Genomic DNA, 22442 nt, shown 5'->3' with positions numbered 1-22442 from the left:
CATATTCTGGGATTAATTTACTCAGCATAACAGGAAGCTTCATTGATTTGGTTTTCACATCATAAATTAAGAACAATAAAACACATTCAAAACCATTGGTTGATTCTGCCCCTTGAACAGAGTGTAATATAAATGAATGAATTTTTGTAGTTTAATACTTTCTTGAAGAAATTGATGAGAGATAAAACATGAGTTTAGTTTGGAGACAAATATTAGATTCAGAATATGACACTCTTATCATTTGGAATTTACCAAAGGGTCTTGGACTAAAAGTAAAAATAGAACCTTTTTTGCAAATGTTCCTGAGGATCATGAGTTGTCCTTATCTGAGCAGATGATACCATGGTTCGAAGGATTATCAGAGGTTGATTATGTATATTACCAATGTTTTATGCTTATGTTAATAATAAATTTTTATTTTATGCTACAATGACACTTGTTTTTGACTCAAGACCAATTGCTCTTTGATTGTCAGTTTAAAATATCACACAAGTAAAACTAATGTATTCAGTCTTCTTATTCCTTGATTCAGACTAATGGAAATATTTAATGTTAAATAAGGTTCACAATGTGTATTCGTATGAATATTATTTGTCACAAATTATGAACATTTGGAGCAGAATATTTCTGTTTTTCTGTTTGTTTTCTTGATATTTATTTACATTTCAAATGTTATCCCCCTCCCCCATCCAACCACCCACCGCTTCCCTCTTCTCCACTCTAACTTTTTCCTACATTGGGGATACAGACTTGGCAGGAACTAGGGCTTCTCTTCCCTTTGGTGCCCAACAAGATCATCCTATGCTGCATATGAAGCTGGAGCCTTGGGTCAGTCCATGTGTAGTTTTTGTGTGGTGGTTTAGTACCTGGGAGTTCTTGGTGGTTGCTATAGTTGCTCTTGTGGGGTTGCAAACCCCTTCACCTCTGTCAATCCTTTCTCTAACTCTTCCAATTGGAACCACCTTCTCAGTTCAATGGTTGGCTGCAAGCATTCGCCTCTTTATATGTTAGGCTATGGCACACCCTCTCAGGAGACAACTATATCAGGCTCCTGCCTGCATACACTTTTTGGCATCAGCAATAATGTCTAGGTTTGGTGGCTGTATGTATATGGGCTGGAACTTTGTCTCCATATATCCTCCTATGAATATTTTTGCTCCCCCTATTAAGAAAGACTGAAGCATCCACACTTTGGTCATTCTTCTTCTTGAGCTTCATGTGGTCTTAGGATTGTATCTTAGGTAATTCAAGCTTTTGGGCATGAGGCATGCCATGTGTTATTTATTTGTGTGTGTGTGTGTGTGTGTGTGTGTGTGTGTGTGTGTGTGTGTGTGTGTATGTGTGTATGTATGTGTGTGTGTGTGTGTGTTTGTATGATTTGCATTTGCTTACCTCACACAGGATAATATTTTCTAGTTCCATCTATTTGCCTATGGATTTCATGAAGTCATTGGTTTTGAAGGCTGACTAGTACACCATTGTGTAGATGTACCATATTTTCTATATCATTTCATCTGTTGAAGTGCATCTGGGTTCTTTCCAGCTTGTGGCTATTATAAATAAGGCTGCTTTGCACACAGTGGACTATGTGTCTTTGTTGTATGTTGGAGAATCATTTGGGTATATGCCCAGGAGTGGTATATCTGGGTCCTCAGTTATTGCAATGTCCAGTTTTCTGAGGAAATTCCAGACTGATTTCCAGAGTGGTAGTACCAACTTGTAATCCCACCAACAATGGAGGGCTTTTCCAATTTCTCCACATTCTTGCCAGCATCTATTGTCACCTGAGATTATGATCTTAGCCATTCTAATTGGTGTGAGGTTGAATCTCAGGGTTATTTAAATATGCATTTTCCTGATGACTAAGGATGTCCAACATTTCTTTAGGTACCTCTCAGCCACTTGCTATTCCTCAGCTGAGAATTATTTGTTTAGTTTCGTACCCATTTTTAATAGAGCTATTTGGGACCACCTTCTGTTTGGCTATTTGGCTCTCTGGAATGTAACTTCTTAAGTTCTTTGAATATATTTGATATTATTAGCCCTCTATCAGGTATAGAGTTGGATAAAGGACTTTAAGAAGGCCATCAATAATTCTCTTAAAGAAATACAGGAAAGCATGGTTAAAAAGGTAGAATTCTTAAAAAAGGAAACACATATATCCCTTAAAGAAATACAGGAAAACAAAACCAAACAGGTAAAGGAATTGAACAAAACAATCTCGAATCTAAAAATGGAAATAGAAAAAATAAAGAAATCGAAAAGAAAGACAACACTGGAGATGAAAAATGAAATAAAGAGATCAAGAATCATTAATGCAAATATCGCCAAAAGAATGAGATAGAAGAAAATCCCAGTTATAGAAGATATCATAGAAGATATTGATACAACAGTCAAAATACAAATATAAATAAATAAATGAATAAATAAATAAACAACTCTACCAAGTTACAACATTCAAAAATTCCAGGACACAAGGAAAAGACTGAACTTAATATGTATAGGAGTGAGTAAAGTTTCCCAACTCAGAGAGCCAGCAAACATCTTCAACTAAATTTTAGAAGAAAATTTCCCTAACCAAAAGAAAGAGATGCCCATTAATGTACATGAAACTTACAGAACACTGAACATATTGGACCATCTCAGAAAAAAATTTGTCCCATTACATAATAAATAAAACACAAAATGTACAGAACAAAGAAAGAATGTTAAAGATATCAGGGGAAAAGGTCAAGTAACAACTAAAGAGACAAATCAAAATTATACCAGACTGCTCAACAGAGTCTATAAGAGGTAGAAGATCATGGGCAGATGTCATACATGCAATAAGAGAACAAAAATGTCAGCCCAGGCTACTATACCCAGTAAACTCTCAATTACCATAGAGGCAAATATATACCAAGATATGCATGACAAAATCAAAACTAAACTTCTCTTTCCACCAATCAAGCCCTACAGAGGATAATAGAAGGAAAACTCCAATAAAAGGAGAGAAACTACACCCAACAAAAAGCAAGAAACTAATCTCAGAGCAAACCCAAAAGAAGAGAAACACCAAGCACAATTCCACATCTAACAACAAAAATAGCAGGAAGCAACAATCATAGGTCCTTAATCTCTCTCAACAGCAATGAATTCAATTTCCTAATAAAAAGGACATAGACTTAAATGCTGCGTACATAAACAGAAACCAGCATTTTGCTTTAGACATGAAAAACACCTCAGTGACAAAAACAGTCATTACCTCAAAGTAAAAGGCTGGAAAATTTTCTATGCAAATGTTCCCAAGACACAAGCTGGAATAGCAACTCCAGTATCCAATAAAATAGTCTTTCAACCAAAAGTTATTTAAAAAGATGGAGCAGAGGAGACTATTCTCTGCCCACATTTCTGACTCTAGAGGAAAATGCCTAGTGCCATCTGGGACCCCTGTGCACAGGGTCCTGAAAGAAGGCAGGGCAGGCCCTTCTGTTTGCTGCCCTCACGGAGAGATGAAACCTGGCTCTGAGACATGACTCCAGGCCTGAGACCAGAGGTAAGACCAACTTTTCTGTTCCAAGTGACCTGCTTGGTGGAATTAGGACACACAAAGGCAAAATTCCTCTAGGACCATCCATTTCTGGTTTCTAGCTGGGGCTCAAACTTTGCTGATCCCAGCCCCCAGACCACATGGGAGAGAGCTCACTGCCCAGAAAGGTGGGTACTCCTGAGACGGCAGGGCAGGTGAGATCACCAGTATTGCCCACCCTTACCCATATCCCTGGCCCAAGAAGAAACTGTAAAAGGCCTCTGGGAACAGGAAGATAGGGGCACTAAACACTGCAGTCCACACACTGCCCTTATCTTAAGGGACCAGGTCAAACAGCTAGCTACACCCAAATCCCGTGGGAGGGAGAGCTAGACCTTCAGAGGGGCATCACACCTGGGAAGCCAGAGGAGCCTACTCTCTGCCCACATTTCTGAATCTAGAGGAAAACACCTAGCACCATCTTGGCACCCTGTGCACAGGGTCCCGAGCTAAGGCAGGGCAGGAGCTTCTGATTGCTGCCTTCACTGAGAGCTGAAACCTGAATCTGACAAGCGACTCAAGGCCTGAGACCAGAGGTAAGACCAACTTTTCTGCTCCAAGTGACATGCCTGGTGGACATAGGTCACAAGCCCACAGGAAAACCTGAAGACCAGTAGACAGGAAAGACTACAAGCTGAAAGCAGAACATTTTGTTCCCATAACTGGCTGAAAGAGAACAGAAAAAGAGGTCAACAGCACTCCTGACACACAGGCCTATAGGACGGTCTAACCAAAGTCAGAAATAGCAGAACAAGGTAACACCAGAGACAAGGTGATGACAAGAGGCAAGCACAGGAACCCAAGGAACAGAAACCAAGACTACATGGCATCACTGGAGACCAATTCTCCCACCAAAGGAAACACTGTATATCCAAACACACCAGAAAAGCAAGATCTAGATTTAAAATCACATTTGATCATGATGATGGAGGACTTCAAGAAACACATAAAGAACTCCCTTAGAGAAATGCAGGAAAACACAAATAAACAAGCAGAAGTCTATAGAGAGGAAATGCAAAAAATCCCTGAAAGAATTGCAGGAAAACACAATTAAACAGGGGAAGGACTTAAAAATGGAAATAGAAGCAATAAAGAAAGTACAAAGAGAGATAATCAGTGGTTATTATCCCAAATGTTCGAATTACCCTAGAGGCACAAAACACATGAAACTCAAGAAGGATGACCAAAATACGAATGCTTCACTCTTTCTTTAAAAGGGGAACAAGAATACTGTTGGGAGGGAATAGGGAGCAAAGTGTAGAACAGAGGCTGAAGGAACGCCCATTCAGAGCCTGCCCCACATGTGACACATACATATAAAACCACTAAACTAGATAAGATGGATGAAGCAAAGAAGTGCAGGCTGACAGGAACCGGATGGAGATCTCTCTTGAGAGACACAGCCAGAATATGGCAAATGCATAGGTGAATGGCAGCAGCAAACCACAGAACTCAAAACTGGCCCCCCTGTTGAAGGATTCAGAGAAAAGAATGAAAGAGTTTAAAAGAGCTTGAGACCTGATATGAGTATCAATGCATACCAACCAGAGCTTCCAGGGACTAAGCCACTACCCAAAGACTATACATGGACTCACCCTGGGCTCCAACTGCATAGGTAGCAATTAATAGCCTAGTAAGGGCACCAGTGGAAGGGAAAGCCTTTGGTCCTGCCAAGACTGGACCACAAGTGAACGGGGTTGTTGGGGTGAGAGCAGTAATGGGGAGGAGGATGGGGAGGGGAACACCTATATAGAACGGGAGGGGGAGTGTTTTGGGGGATGTTGGCCTGGAAACCGAGAAAGGGAATAACAGTTGAAATGTGAATAAGAAATACCCAATTAAATAAAGGTGGAGAAAATAAAGAAATTGAAAAAATAGAAAAAAAAGAAAAAAAACTTGAAAATTAAATAAATAAATAAATAAATAAATAAATAAATAAATAAAAGACAACCAAAGGAAGAGACAAGGATCGGTAAATACAAGCATCACCAACAGAATGCAAGAGATAGAAGAGAGAATCTCAGGAGATTCTATAGAAATCATTGACAGAACTGTGAAAGATAATGTAAAACAGGACAGGTACTGGCTGAAAACAAACAGGAAATGAGAAGATCAAACCTAAGGGTAATAGGTATAGAAGAGAATGAAGACTCCCAGTTCAAAGGACCAGAAATTATCTTCAACAAAATCAAAGAAGAAAACTTCCCTAACCTAAAGAAAGAGATGCCCATAAACACGCAAGAAGCCTACAGAACTCCAAATAGATTAGACCAGAAAAGAAACTCCTCCAGACACATAGTAGTCAAAACACCAAATGCACCAAATAAAGAAAGAATATTAAAAGCAGTAAGGGAAAAAAAGGTCAAGTAACATATAAAGGCAGACCTATCGGAATTACACCAGACCTCTTGCCAGAGACTATGAAAGCCAGAAGATCCTGGACTGATGTCATACAGACCCTAAGAGAACACAAATGCCAGCCTAGGTTATTGTATCCTGCAAAACTCTCAATTAACACAGATGGAGAAACCAAGACATTCCATAAGAAAATCAAATTTACACAACATCTTTCTACAATCCCATCCCTACAATGGATAATAAATGGTAAAGCTCAACACAAGGAGGTAAGCTACAACCTAGAAAAAGCTAATCGTCTTGGCAACAAATCAAAGAGAAGTCAAGCACACAAACATAATCTCAGATCCAAATATGAAGATAACAGTATGCAGCAATCACTATTCCTTAATACCTCTCAACAACAATGGACTCAATTCCCCAGTAAAAATACACAGATTAACAAACTGGATACGCAATGAGGACCCAAAATTTTGTGGCCTACAGGAAACATACCTTAGAAACAAAGACAGACTGTACCTCAGAGTAAAAGGTTGGAAAAAAACTTTCCAAGCAAATGGACTGAAGAAGCAAGCTGCAGTAGCCATTCAAATATGAAATAAAATAGATTTTCAACCAAAAGTCGTCAAAAAAGATAAGGAAGGACACTTCATATTCATCAAAGGAAAAATGCACCAAGATGAACTCTCAATTCTAAATATCTATGCTCCATATACAAGGCCACCTACATACATAAAAGAAAGCTTACTAAATCTCAAAGCACACATTGCACGTCATAAAATAATAGGAGATTTTGACACCCCATTCTCATCAATGGAGAGATCATGGAAACAGAAATTAAACAAAGACATATACAGACTAAGTGAATTCATGAACCACATGGATTTAAAAGATATTAACAGAACATTCTATCCTAAAATGGAAGGATATACATTCTTCTCACCAACTCATGGTACTTTCTCCAAAATTTACCATATAATTGGTTGTAAAACAGACCTCAACAGATACAGAAAGATAAAAATAATTCTATACATTTTATCAGACCATCATGGGTAAAAGCTGGTCTTCAATAACAATAAGGGAAGAATGCGCACATTTACCTGGAAGACAAATAATGCTCTACTCAATGATAACCTAGAAAAGGAACAAAGAAAGAAGGAAATTAAAGACTTCTTTGAACTTAGTGAAAATGAAGGTTCAACATGCCCAAACTTATGAGACACAATGAAAGCTGTGCTAAGAGGAAAACTCATAACTCTGAGTGCCTGCAGAAAGAAACAGGAGAGAGCATATATCAGCAGGTTGACAGCACGCCTAAAAGCTCTAGAAGAGAAAGAAGCAAGCACACCCAGGAGGAGTAGAAGGCAGGAAATAATCAAACTCAGAGCTGAAATCAAATAAGTAGAAAAAAAAAGACTATACAAAGAATCAACAGAACCAAAAGCTAGTTATTTGAGAAAATAAACAAGATAGATAAACCCTTAGCCAGACTAACTAGAGCACACAGACAGAGAATGTGTCCAAATGAACAAAATCAGAAATGAAAAGGGAGACATAACACCAGAACCAGAGGAAATTCAAACAATCATCAGATCTTACTACAAAAGCCTATATTCAACAAAACTTGAAAATCTGGAGGAAATGGACAATTTCCTAAAGAAATATCAGGTATGGAAGTTAAATCGGGAATACATATACCATTTGAACAACCCCATAACTCATAATGAAATAGAAGCAGTCATTAAACGTCTCCCAACAAAGACCCCAGGTCCAGATGGGTTCAGTGCAGAATTCTATGAGACCATCATAGAAGACCTCATACCAATACTATCCAAAATATTCCACGAAATTGAAACAGATGGAGTGCCACTGAGTTCCTTCTATGATGCCACAAGTACTCTTATACCTAAACCACACAAAGACCCAACAAAGAAAGAGAACTTCAGACCAGTTTCCCTTATGAATATCGATGCAAAGATACTCAATAAAATTCTTGCAAATTGAATTCAAGAGCACATAAAAACAATCATACATCATGATCAAGTAGGCTTCATTCCCGGGATGCAGGGGTGGTTTAATATACGGAAAATCATTACCACAATCCACTATGTAAATAAACTGAAACATAAAAAACAAATGATCATTACATTAGAAGCTGAGAAAGCATTTCAAAAAATTCAACACCCCTTCATGATAAAAGTCCTGGAAACAACAAGAATTCAAGGCCCATACCTTAACATAGTATACCAGTAGCTAATATTAAACTAAATGGAGAAAAACTTGAAGCAATCCCACTAAAGTCAGGGAGTAGACAAGGCTGCCCACTCTCTCCCTACTTATTAAATATAGTTCTCTGAGTCCTAACCAAAGCAAGCAGACAACAAAGTAGATCAAAGGGATACAGAATGGAAAGGAAGAAGTAAAAATATCACTATTTTCAGACGATATTATTGTGTACTTAAGTGATCCCAAAAGTTCCAAAATAGAACTACTGAACATGATAAACAACTTCAGCAAAGTGGCTGTGTATAAAATTAACTCAAGTAAATCAGTAGCCTTCCTCTACACAAAAGAGGAACAAGTCGAGAGACAAATTAGAGAAATGACACCATCCATAATAGTCCCAAATAATATACAATACCCTGCTGTGACTTTAACCAAGCAAGTGAAAGATCTGTATGATAATAATTTCAAGCCTTTGAAGAAAGAATTTGAAGAAGATATCAGAAGATGGAAAGATCTCCCATGCTCATGGATTGGCAGGATTAATATAGTAAAAATGGCCATTTTACCAAAAGCAATCTACAGATTCTATGCAATCCCCATCAAAATTCCAAACCAATTCTTCATAGAGTTAGACAGAACAATTTGCAAATTCATCTGGACTAACAAAAAAAAAACCAGAATAGTTAAGACTATCCTCAACAATAAAAGGTCTTCGGGGGGATTACTATCCCTGAACTCAAGCAGTATTACAGAGCAATAGTGATAAAAACTGCATGGTATTGGTACAGAGACAGATAGACAAGTGGAATAGAACTGAAGACGCAGAAATGAACCCAACACCTATGGTCACTTGATTTTTGACAAAGGAGCCAAAACCATCCAATGGAAAAAAGATAGCATTTTCAGCAAATGGTGATGTTTCAACTGGAGGTCAGCAAGTAGAAAAATGCATATTAAACCATTCTTATCACCCTGTACAAAACTGAAGTCCAAGTGGATCAAGGACCTCCACATCAAATTACATACACTCCAATAGAAGAAAAAGTGGGGAAGAATGTCGAACACATGGGCACTGGAGAAAATTTATTGAACAAAACACCAATGGCTTGTGCTCTAAGATCAAGAATGGACAAACGGGATCTAATAAAACTGCAAAGCTTCGGTAAGGCAAAGGAGACTGTTGTTAGGACAAAACAACAACCAACAGATTGCGAAAAGATCTACAACTTTTCTGAGCAATAAGACAACCAAAGGAGATCAAGGGGATACAGATTGGAAAAGAAGTCAAAATATCACTATTTGCAGATGATATGATAGAATATTTAAATTATCCCAAAAGTTCCACCGGAGAGCTACTAAACCTGATAAACACCTTCAGCAAAGTGGCTAGGTATAAATTTAACTCAAATAAATCAGTAGCCTTCCTCTACACAAAAGAGAAACAAGCTGAGAAAGAAATTAGGGAAATGACACCCTTCATAATAGTCCCAAATAATATAAAATACCTTGGTGTGACTTTGACCAAGCAAATAAAAGATCTGTATGATAAGAATTTCAATCTTCTGAAGAAAGGAATTGAAGAAGACGTCAGAAGATGGAAAGATCTCCCATGATCATGGATTGGCAGGATTAATATAGTAAAAATGACTGTTTTACCAGAAGCGATCTACAGATTCAATGCAATCCCCATCAAAATACCAATCCAATTCTTCAGACAGTTAGACAGAACAATATACAAATTCATCTAGAATAACAAAATCACAGGATAGCTAAAACTATCCTAAACAATAAAAGGACTTCTGGGGAGAATCACTATCTCTGAACTCAAGCAGTATTACAGAGCAATAGTGATTAAATCTGCATGGTATTGGTACAGATACAGACAGATAGACCATGGAATAGAAATGAAGACGTAGAGATGAACCCATACACCTATGGTTACTTGATTTTTGACAAAGGAGCCAAAACAGTATAATGGAAAAAAGATAGCATTTTCAGCATATTGTACTGGTTCAACTGGAGATCAGTATATAGAAGAATGCATATCGATCCATGTTTATCACTCTGTGCAAAGCTTAAGTCCAAGTGGATGAAGGACCACCACATCAAACCAAATCCACTCAAACTAGTAGAAGAAAAAGTGGGGAAGAATCTCGAACACATCATGGGCACTGGAGAAAAATTTCCTGAACAAAACACCAATGGCTTATGCTCTAAGATCAATAATGGACAAATGGGATCTCATAAAACTGCAAAGCTTCTGTAAGGCAAAAGACACTGTTGTTAGGTCAAAATGACAACCAACAGATTGAGAAAAGATCTTTATCAATCCTACAACTGATAGAGGGCTTACATCCAAAATATACAAAGAACACAAAAGTTAGACCACAGGGAGACAAACAACCCTATTAAAAGATGGGATTCAGAGGTAAACAAAGAATTCACAGCTGACGAATGCCGAATCACTGAGAAACATAATGCAATGTTCAACATCTTTAGTCATAAGGGAAATGCAAATCAAAACAAACCTGAGATTTTACCTCACACCAGTGAGAATGGATAATATCAAAAACTCAGGTGACAGCAAATGCTGCAGAGGATGTGGAGAAAGAGGAACACTCATCCATTGTTGGTGGGACTGCAGACTTCTACAACCATTCTGGAAATCAATCTGGAGGTTCCTCAGAAAATTGGACATTGAAGTACCTGAGCACCCAGCTATACCTCTCTTGAGCAAATACCCAAAGATTCCACAACCTATAACAAAGGCACATGCTCCACTATGTTCATAGCAGCCTTCTTTATAATATCCAGAAGCTGGAAAGAACCCAGATGCCATTCAACAGAGGAATGGATACAGAAAATATGTTACATCTACAAAATGGAATATTACCCAGCTATCAAGAACAATGACTTTATGAAATTCATAAGCAAATGGATGGAACTGGAAAATATCATCCTGAGTGAGGTAACCCAATCACAGAAAAACACACATGGTATGCACTCATTGATAAGTGGCTGTTAGCCCAAATGCTTGAATTGCCCTAGATGCACAGAACTCATGAAACTCAAGAGGAATGACCAAAATGTGAATGTTTCACTCCTTCTTTGAAAGGGGAACAAGAATACCTTTGGCAGGGAATAGGGAGGCAAAATTTAGAACAGAGGCAGAAGGAACACCCATTCAGAGCCTGCCCCACATGTGGCCCATACATATGTAGCCACCAAACTAGACAAGATGGATAAAGCAAAGAATTGCAGGCTGACAGGAACCGGATGTAGATCTCTCCTGAGGAACACACCCAGAATACAGCAAATACATAGGCAAATGCCAGCAGCAAACCACTGCACTGAGAACTGGACCCCAGTTGAAGGAATCAGAGAAAGGAATGGAAGAACTTGAAGTTGCTCGAGACCCCATAAGAACAACAATGCTGTCCAACCAGAGCTTCCAGGGATTAAGCCAATACTCAAAGATTATACAAGGACTGACCTTAGGCTCCAACCTCATAGGTAGCAATGAATAGCCTAGTAAGAGCACCAGTGGAAGGGGAAGCCCTTGGTTCTGCCAAGATTGAACACCTTGTGAATGTGATTTTTGGAGGGAGTGTGATAATGGGGGGAGGATGGGGAGGGGAAGCCCATATAGAAGGTAAGGGGGAGGTGTTAGGGGGATGTTGGCCTGGAAACTGGAAGGGGAATAACAATCACAATGTAAATAAGAAATATTCAAGTCAATAAAGATTTAAAAAATGGGGTTCAGAGCTAAACAAAGAATTCACCGCTGAGGAATGCTGAATGGATCAGAAACACATAAAGAAATGTTCAACATCTTTAGTCATAAGGGAAATGCAAATCAAAACAACCCAGAGATTCCACCTCATACCAGTCAAAATGGCTAAGATCAAAAACTCTGGTGACAGCAGATGCTGTTGAGGATGTGGAGAAAAGAGGAACACTTCTCCATTGTTGGGGGGATTGCAGACTGGTACAACTATTCTGGAATTCAGTCTGGAGGTTCCTCAGAATATTGGACATTGAACTACCTGAGGACCCAGCTATATGTCTCTTCGGCATATACTCAAAAGTTGCCCCAACATATAGCAAAGACACAAGATCCACTATGTTCATAGAAGCCTTATTTATAATAGCCAGTCGCTGGATAGAACCCAGATGCCCTTCAACAGAGGAATGGATAAAGAAAATGTGGTAAATCTACACAATGAAATACTACTCATCTATCAAAAACATTGACTGTTTGAAGTTCATAGGCAAATGGATGGAACTGGAAAATATCATCCTGAGTGAGGTAACCCAATCACAGAAAAACACACATGGTATGCACTCATTGATAAGTGGATATTAGCTCAAATGCTTGAATTACCCTAGATGCACAGAACACATGAAACTAAAGAAAGATTACCAAAATGCAAATGCTTCACTCCTTCTTTAAAAGGGGAATAATAATACCCTTGGGAGGGAACAGGGAGGCAAAGTTTAGTACGGAGGCTGAAGGAATGCCCATATATATACAGCCACTAAACTAGATAAAATGGATGAAGGAAAGAAGTACAGGCTGGCAGGAACCAGATCTAGATCTCTCCTGAGAGACACAGCCAAGTATGGCAAATACATAGTTGAATGCCAGCAGCAAACCACTGAACTGAGAATGGGACCCCCATTGAAGGAATCATAGAAATAGCTGAAAAAGCTTGAAGGGGCTTCAGATATATGAACATCAATGCCAACCAAGCAGAGCTTCCAGGGACTACCCAAAAACTGTACATGGACTGACCCTAGGCTCCAACTGCATAGGTGGCAATGAATAGCCAGTAAGAGCACCAGTGGAAGGGGAAGCCCTTGGTCCTGTCAAGATTGAACCCCCAGTGAAGGTGATTGTTGGGGGGAGGGTGGTAATGACAGGAGGATGGGGAGGAAAACACCCATATAGAAGGAGATGGGGAGGTTTTAGGGGGATGTTGGCCTGGAAACCAAGAAAGGGAATAACAGTTGAAATGTAAATAACAAATACCCAAGTTAATAAAGATGGAGGAAAAAAAATAAAGCTTGAGGGAAAAAAAGAATAATGAGCCTTACATCCTCATGAGTTTTGTTAGAGCAACAGAAAATGAATATTGTATCTGTGAACTGTACATATTGCAGTCAACAGTGCCAGGTTCTAAATCTCAGTCCTACATCAGGATCTGGGAGAATTCCAAAAACTACAATCTAATTTGTATTTATTACTATGTGTGTTTGATGTGTGGGTATGAGCGAGGGTGTTAGAGGACAAATATTTTTGAAGGCATTCTCTCTACCCACATGGTTTCTGGGTATTGAACTCAGGTCATAAGGTTTGAGTGCCATTATCCACTGAGACATGTCACTAACCCCATCCCAAATAATAATAATAATAATAATAATAATAATAATAATAATAATAAGTTTTATCTGGATTACCCCCCACAAAAAAGATGGAGTAGGACACAATATCCTTATCAAGAGGAACTCTCAGATCTTAACATCTATGCCCCAAATTCAAGAGCACCCACATTTGTAAAAGGACCATTACCAAAGCTTAAACACATAGTGAAACTCGCATAGTTTTATAATAAGAGACTTTAACATCCCACTCTCACCAATGGACATATCATTTCAGAATAAAAAAAAAACAGGGACACAATGAAATAACAGAAGTTATGAACCAAATGGACTTAAAAATACATATACAAAACATTTTACCCTAAAACAAAAGAATATAACTTCTCATCACCTCATGGTATTTTGTCCAATATTTACTATATAATCAGACAAAGTATAAGCCTCAGCCAATACAAGAAGATTGAAATAACCTCATGCATCCTATCAGATCACCACAATTAAGGCTGATTTTCCACAATGACAAAAACAACAGAAAGGCAATATATACATGGAAACTAAACAACTATCTAGTCAATGATTACTTGTTAGGGAAGAAATAAAGAAAGAAATAAAAGACTTTTTATAATTTAATGAAAAGGATGGTATTACATACTGAAAATTATGGAACATAATGAAAGCAGTGCTAAGAGGAAAACTCATATCTCTGAGTGTTTCCATAAAGAAATTGAAGAGAACTTACACTAGTAGCTTAAGAACGCATCTGAAGCTTTAGAACAAAAAGAAGTGAATACACCAAGTAGGAGTAAATGGCAGGAAATAATCAAACTCTGGGATGAAATCAACCAAGTACAAACAAAGAGAACTATACCAAGAATGAAGAAAACCAGAGGCTTTTTCTTTGAAAAAATCCAAGAGAGATAAACACTTAGCATACTTATCACAGGGCACAGAGACAGTATCCAAATGAACAAAATCAGAAACTGAAGAATTTAAAAATTAAAAAAAAATCAGTTCCTACAAAAAAGCTTATATTCAACAAAATTGAAAAATCTGAATGAAATGGATAATTTTCTGAACAGATACCAAGTACCAAATTTAAATATGGATCAAATAAATCATTTAAGTGCCCCATAACCACTTAGGAAATAGAAGCAGTCATTAAAAGATGCTCCAACATACAACAAAGACTCATTCTCCACTATGTTCATAGCAGCCTTATTTATAATAGCCAGAAGCTGGAAAGAACCCAGATACCCTTCAACAGAGGAATGGATGCAAAAAATGTGGTACAACTACACAATGGAGTACTACTCAGTTGTCAAACACAATGACTTCATGAAACTCATAGGAAAATGGAATGAATTAGAAAATATCATCCTGAGTGAGGTTACTCAATCACAGAAAAAACACACTTGGTATGCACTCATTGATAAGTGGATATTAGCTAAAAACTCAAATTACCCAAGATGCAATCTACAGACCACAGGAAGCTCAAGAAGAAGGATGACCAAAATGCAGATGCTCCCACTCCTTCTTAAAGGGGGAAAATATTCATAGGAGGGGATATGGAAGCAAAGTTTAGAGCAGCGACTCAAGGAATGGCCATTCAGAGCTTGACACATGTGTGGCCCATATATATACAGCCACCAAAACTAGATAAGATTGATGAATCTAAAAAATGCATGTGGAAAGGGACTGGATATAGATATCTCCGGAGAGGCACAGCCAGAGCATGTCCAATACAGAGGTAAATGCTAGAAGCAAATCACTGAACTGAAATAGAACCCCGTTGGGGGGCAATTAGAGGAAGTATTGAAAGAGTTGAAGGAGCTTGCAACCCCGTAAAAACAACAATGCCAACCAACCAGAGTTTCCAAGGACTAAACCACTACCAAAAGACTATGCATGGACTGACCCAGGGCTCCAAATGCATATGTGCCTTGTTGGTGTACCAGTGGAACCGAAAGCTCTTGGTCTTGCCCAAGGTTGGTCCTCCAGTGCAGGGGAATATGGGGAGGGCAATAAGGGGGATGTATAGGGGAATACACGTATGGGGGAGGGGGAGGGAATGGGGGGCTTATGGACAGGAAAGTCGGAAGGGGAATAACCTTTGAAATGTAAGTAAAGAAATATATGTATACATACATATACATACACACACACACACACACACATATATATATTTAAGTCTCCCCCCCAAAAAAAATTCCCAGCATTAGCGCTGGTTTTAGTGCAGAATTCTATCAGACATTCAAAGAAGATTTAGTACCAATCTTTCTCAAACTATTTCAGAAAATAGATACAGAAGGAAAACTATTCAATATATATTTACACTGACACCTAAATTTCACAAAGACCCAAAAAAGAACAAGAACTTCAGATCTATTTCCCTCATGAATATCAATGGAAATTACACAATTAAATTCTCACAAACCAAATTCAAAAATTCAACAAAATGATCCTTCAGCATGATCAATTAGGCTTCATTCCAGGGATGTAGGGATGGTTAAATATATGGAAATCCTTCAACATAATCCACTATATAAACAATCTCAAAGAAAAAAAAACCCACATGATCCTTTCATTAGATACTGAATTGGCCTTTAACAAAATAAAATAGCACTTCATGCTAAAAATATTGGACACATTATGAAGTCAAGGTCCATATGTAAACATAATAAAAGCAATATAGAGCAAACAAATGCCAACATCAAATTAAAAATAGAGAAACTTGAAGCAATCCCACTGAACTCAGGGACAACACAAGGCTTCTACTCTCCCCCTCTCTACTCACTATGGTACGTGAAGTCTTATCCAGAGCAATTAGGCAACAAAAGGAGATTAAAGGGATATGAACTGAGAAGGAGGAATTCAAGATGTTATTATTTGGCAATAATATGATAGTATACAAAAGTGACCCAAAATAATTCACTAAACTCCTAAATTTGATAAACCACTTCAGGAAAGTGGTTAGAGACAAAATTAACTCATAGAAATCTGTAGCCTCCTGCTACTTAAAAAAATAAAGGGACTGAAAAGAAATTAGTAAAGAGAAATTAGTATCCTTTATGATACTCAAAAATAATATGAAATATCTCAGTGTGATTCTAGCCAAGCAAATGAAAGATCTGTAAGAACTTCAAGTCTCAGAAGAAATAAATTGAAGAAGACCTCAGAAGATGTAAAGATCTCCCATGTTCTTGGATTGGCAAAATTAATATAGTAAAAATTGCTATCTTACCAAAAACAATCTACAGATTCAAGTCATTCCCCATCAAAGTCCCAACTCAATCTTTCACAGAGATAGAAAGAGCAATTCTCAAATTTATCGGGAATATTATAGAAACTCAGGATACCATTAACTATTCTCAACAATAAAAGAACTTCTGCAAGAATCACCATCCCTGATCTCAAGCTATACTGCAGAGCAATGGTGATAAAAACTGCATGGCATTTGTGGAGATAGAAAACAAACTTCAGCTGAAATATAAGCAACTTAATATCAGAAGTGGCAGAGATAATCTCTGGTGTAGAGGATAAAATGAAAGAAATGAAAATTTAAGTAAAAGAAAATGAGAAATCCACAAAATTTCTGAAACAAAACATCAAGGAATCCTAGGATACTATGAAAATTGAAAACTTTAAAAAATAGGGGTAGAAGAACAGAAGATTCATAGTCTAAGCCAGAGAAAATACTTTCAACAAATTCATAGAAGACAATTTCTATAATCAAAAATAGATGACTATAAAGATAAGAGATTAAAAAATAGCAAGTACATTGCACCAGAAAAAAACAATCAACCAGCAAAAGAACCAAACCAAACCAAAACAAAACAAAACAAAAAATGTACAGAAAAAAGAAAGAATATTAAAAACTGCAATGGAGGACTGGCAGATAACATACAACCACAGATATAATTACTCTTGAGAAGTCAGAAATGTCTGGGCAATTGTGTCTCAAACTGTAAGAGACCACATATGCCAACTATCAAATTATAATCCACTGATAAGTCTTCTGTATTCTAAAAGTCTATGCTTCAAATTCCAGGGAAACCATATTTAGAAAAGCCATGCTATTAAGGCATAAATCACACATCATACTCTATACATCAAAAATTGGAGACTTCAAGACCATACACTTTTCTGTGGTCTGGTTATCTTCACAGAAACTAAAGTAAAAGAGAAATAACTGAACAAACAAATGCTATGATTCAAATGGACCAATCTGATATTTACAGAACATTACACACACACACACACACACACACACACACACACACACACACACACACACACGAAAACAAACTTTTCAGCACCTCACAGAACAATCTCCAATACTGACCATAGAGTTTGTCACAAAGCAAGTTTCAAAACATGCAAAAACTTGGAATAGCTCATTGAGTCTTTCAGCCCACAATGAATTAAAGCTACATGTCAACAACAGAGAAATAGAAAGCCAAGAAACATGTGGAAACGGAACAACTCTCTACTCATTGACCACCGTGTGTGCAATACAAGGGGCCAAATGAAAATTTGTGCTTGATTTCTCCATTATATTTACTTTCCACACTAATTGAATATTTAAATTTTCTTAATGTGTAGGATTCCTTTCATATTCCCCATCTACATGTAGTAAAAATATTACTTGCAACTATAATCTCAAGGCATCATGAACAGTCTTTAATATAGAAATGTACAAAGTTCCAAGAGATGTTATGGAATTTATAATCTGAACCAAGAAGAATATATAATGAGCAAATTTATGGCATCTTCAACACACATGCAAATTAACATTCTGTATTTCTATCTCTAGTAAAACCAAGTCTTGGTTGTATTAATACAGAAAAATTTCAAATTATATTTATTCATTTTTGTCATAATCCAGTATGCTATATTTGATAATATTCATGCCCACAAAATCATAAGGACCACATCTCTAGGTCTCTGCTTATTTTAAGTTTTCCTTTCTCTATTAATTTTTATTTTTTTCTCTCCAATTTGTCCTACATATATGTTTAAATGTGATACCTGAACTATAGAAATAATACTTTCTATTGGTAACAATTATAAAGAAAGTTGACTCTAATATTCTTACTTAAAAAAATTATTATAGCTCCTCAGGTAAAAGTGAGACTTCATGTTAATCTTCCATCTATTATGATTATTGATCATGCATGAGCTTGTACCCATCATGTACATGCTATCACAGCCATAAGTTTATATGTAGAAGTGTCATGAAGTTTTTGGATAAAACTGATTCTTTAGTTTTCAGAGGCTCCTGATTATTATGAAGTTTCTACACTGTCTTTTATAAATACCATCATTCTTTAATAGTAAATATTACTATCAACCTTTAGCCAAAAATGCATATGTATTATAGATATAGTAAATAAATGTGACTAAATATTCATATAAATATACATATGTATACATATATGTATACAAATACATATGTATTTATGTATTGTGGTGGGGTTGTGTGTGAATATATGTATTCATGTGTGTCACCAAGTCAGTTTGGGAATGTATTCTGTGTCTACATAATAACAGTGTATCACTCAAAAAGACCAAATCTGACAGAAGTTTTGTTTAATAACTCTACTGTGCATCATTACACAGCTCAAAGAAATGCAAAGCATTGCAAATTTTAAAATATTGCTGATTAACCAATATACTTTAAAATAATACCTTTTACAAGTTGAGATATTATTACTAGTAAAAAATTGGTATTATTAGTAAAATAAAATTTAAAGTCTAGTGATCAATTCACATAAGAAATTTAGAGATATTTGGAACTTATGATAATGTGACACACAAATCTTGGCATATATATTTTATGTTAATCATCATTTTTACAAAATTACAAGAGCAGAGAATGATACAACTGTTTTCTTAAGTCTTTCAAATCTTGTAATAATTTTCTATTTATGTGCAATAGATCCTTTTCTCAAATGTTATGAAATCATTATATTGCGTGCTTTTTGAGCATTTACTAATGTAATATTAATTGTAATGGAATAGGCTTTCTTCACTAAACTCCAGCAGAGAATAAAAAAAATTAAAAACAAAGAATTTTAAGAAGAAAAGTGAATTTAAGACTCATGTATATTTTTAAAAAATCATTAATTGAGACGTGTTGCAAAAATATTCTCTGTAATAAGTTTTGCATGTATAGTTCAAAAAGCCTATTTTATTTATGAAGTGATATCTGGGAACATTTATTCAATATAACTTACTCTTCTAGTTACTTCCAAAAGGTATATACCAATGTCAGAAAAGGCAGAGAAAATTGTAAGAGAGGAAAAGCATTAGGCTAGTTCAATTTAAATAACTATAATGAAGATGGATTATTGAAGAAGTTCCTGGAAGTACCTTGCAATACAAAGGGAAACACCACATTTCTTTAACAGTGTAGACCCTGAATGTTTGCTGTCCAACTGAAGCCATACCCAACAATGTATACACTGGTAATAGAGAGAGAGAGAAAGAGAGAGAGAGAGGGAAAGGAACAGAGAGAGACAAAGAGAGACAGAAAGAGAGACAGAGAAACAGAGACAGAGAACACATTATATTATGAGGATAAAATGAGGGAAAGAAGAAACATTAACAATAGAAAAGAGAGATGGGTTGGATCGAAACATTTTATGTGATCATAAATACAAAAAGAAATATATAAGAAAGTTTACTTTATGAATATACAATTATACACAACAATGTTCTTATTAATTTGTCCCTCAGAAAGCAAAGAAATGTAACATCAATAAGAGTGCAGGCATTAAACAATGTCTCAGAAATAAAGCATCAACTCAGCCTGGACTCATGGTCTCATGATAACCTACATTTCTGACCAGATGTGGATCAGTGTCTGAAGTGTCCAGACATTGTGCAAATATGGAGAATAACCATTGCCTCCAGGAAACTGTGAGCTTTCTGGCTTATCAAGATCTCTTTGGGATGACTTTTGCCAGCATAGCTGTGTTTATCTACACTCACAGCCTTTGTTATTGACATTTTTGTGAAGTACAGAGACACTCCTATTGTGAAAGCCAATAACCAAGCTCTCAATTTACATTTTGCTTATCACATTTACTTTCTGTTTTCTTTGTTCTTTGACATTCATTGGCCAGCCAAACAAAGACACCTGCATCCTGCAGCAGATCACATTTGGAGTTGTATTCACTCTGGCTCTTGCCACTGTGTTGGCCAAAGCTATTACTGTGGTCATTGCATTCAAGGCCACTTTTCCGGGGAGAATGGTAAGATGGCTAATGAAATCCAGGGCCCCAAACTACATCATTCCTATCTGCACCCTAACCCAAGTTTTTTATTTTGTGAAATATGGATGGCAACCTGTCCTCCATTCATCAACCAATATTTTCATACTAAACATGGGCACATCATCATATTTTGTAACAAATTTTCATCTGTTTCCTTCTACTGTACCCTAGGATACCTCTGCTTCTTGGCACTTGGGGTTTATACCATGGCCTTCTTGTCTAGAACTCTGGCTGATACATTAAATTAATCCAAATTTCTGTCATTCAGCTTGCTTGTGTTCTTTTGTATCTGGATCACCTTTCTTCCTGTCTACCATAGCACTATGGGGAAATTCATGGTTGCTACGGAAATATTCTCTATCTTGGCTTCCAGCACAGCACTCCTTGGCTTCATATTTGTACCTAAGTGTTACATTATCTTGTTCAGACCAGATGAGAATACACTTAATTATATCAGAGACAAAATGAATTCTAGAAGAAACGAGTCTCTTAAAACATAGTTCCAAAATCAAGTTAACTTTCATGTTAATATCTTCATAAAATGTTTTATTGCATTCCATATATTTTTCTAAGAATGTGTTCTAAAATTATAAAGTGCATTGAATTCTGTTAGGGTATTTTCTTTATCCAATTGTATTACAATGTTCTACTATGAGAGCCTTTTTATTTTGTTTTGTTTTCTAGTTTTGAAAACCACATCCACTTTCCAAGCCTTCACTGTTTCTAGTCTAAGAATTGGTGGTGTCATATCTGAAACATGTTGAATTTTTGTGTCTTTCTTTGATATAAACTTTCTTTTCATGTTTTTTATTTGCCTTTGAACTAGATAGATAGTTTTTCTCTGCCTGAATTAGAAACAGAACTTGAAATATCTTTTTTTTATTATTTTATTTGTAACATTGTAGCCATTGCCCTATTCCCAGTCCACCCTCCTATATTTTCTCATCCCTTTCTTCCTCAGCCTTACCTCTGAGAGAATGCCCCCTCAATGCCCCCTTAGGCTTCCTTGTACCCTGGGGCCCCAAGTCTATCAGGAATTAGATGCATCTTCTCCGACTGAGGCCAGATCAAACAACCTCTGCTATAATTGTACCAGAGGCTTCAGACCAACCTGGCTGGTAACTCAGTCTCCAGGATCTCCCATGGGTCAAGGTTAGTTGAGAGTACAGGTCTTCCTTTGGGGTTGCCCTCTCCTTTAGCTCCTTCAATCATTTACCTAATTCAACCATAGGTATCCCGAACTTCAGTCCAATGGTTGGGTATAAGTAACTGCATCTTCTTCACTCAGATGTTTGTTGGGAGCTATGCCCTTAAAACCCTCCATTATTGGGCTGGAGAGATGGCTCAGAGTTAGGAGCACTAACTGCTCCTCCAGAGGTCCTGAGTTCAAATCCCAGCAACCACATGGTGGCTCACAACCACCTGTAATGATATCTGACACTCTCTTTAATAAATAAATAATTCTTTAAAAAACCCTCCATTATTTATGTTAATATTATAGTTAGAGTTAAATAAGATAAAATGGAAAAATGCTAAAATGAAAATATGATGGTTGGGTTCATTAAGAGGTCAGGACGATGGAAAATCCCCAGCAAGCTGCATATGCTAATACAAATCAGGTGATCAGGTTGCCT

At 36.9% G+C, this 22442-nt stretch overlaps 1 pseudogene; it reads left to right on the top strand.

Moving 5' to 3' along the window:
- Positions 1–21308, top strand: part of LOC134484174 (vomeronasal type-2 receptor 116-like) — a 56275-nt pseudogene extending 34967 nt beyond the window's left edge.
- The last annotated feature ends 1134 nt before the right edge of the window (positions 21309–22442 follow it).

This window comes from Rattus norvegicus, chromosome 1 (assembly GCF_036323735.1).
Source record: "Rattus norvegicus strain BN/NHsdMcwi chromosome 1, GRCr8, whole genome shotgun sequence".
Classification (NCBI taxonomy): Eukaryota; Metazoa; Chordata; class Mammalia; order Rodentia; family Muridae; genus Rattus; species Rattus norvegicus.
Note: the sequence above shows the minus strand (reverse complement) of the source record. Positions and strands in the feature narration are given on the sequence as shown.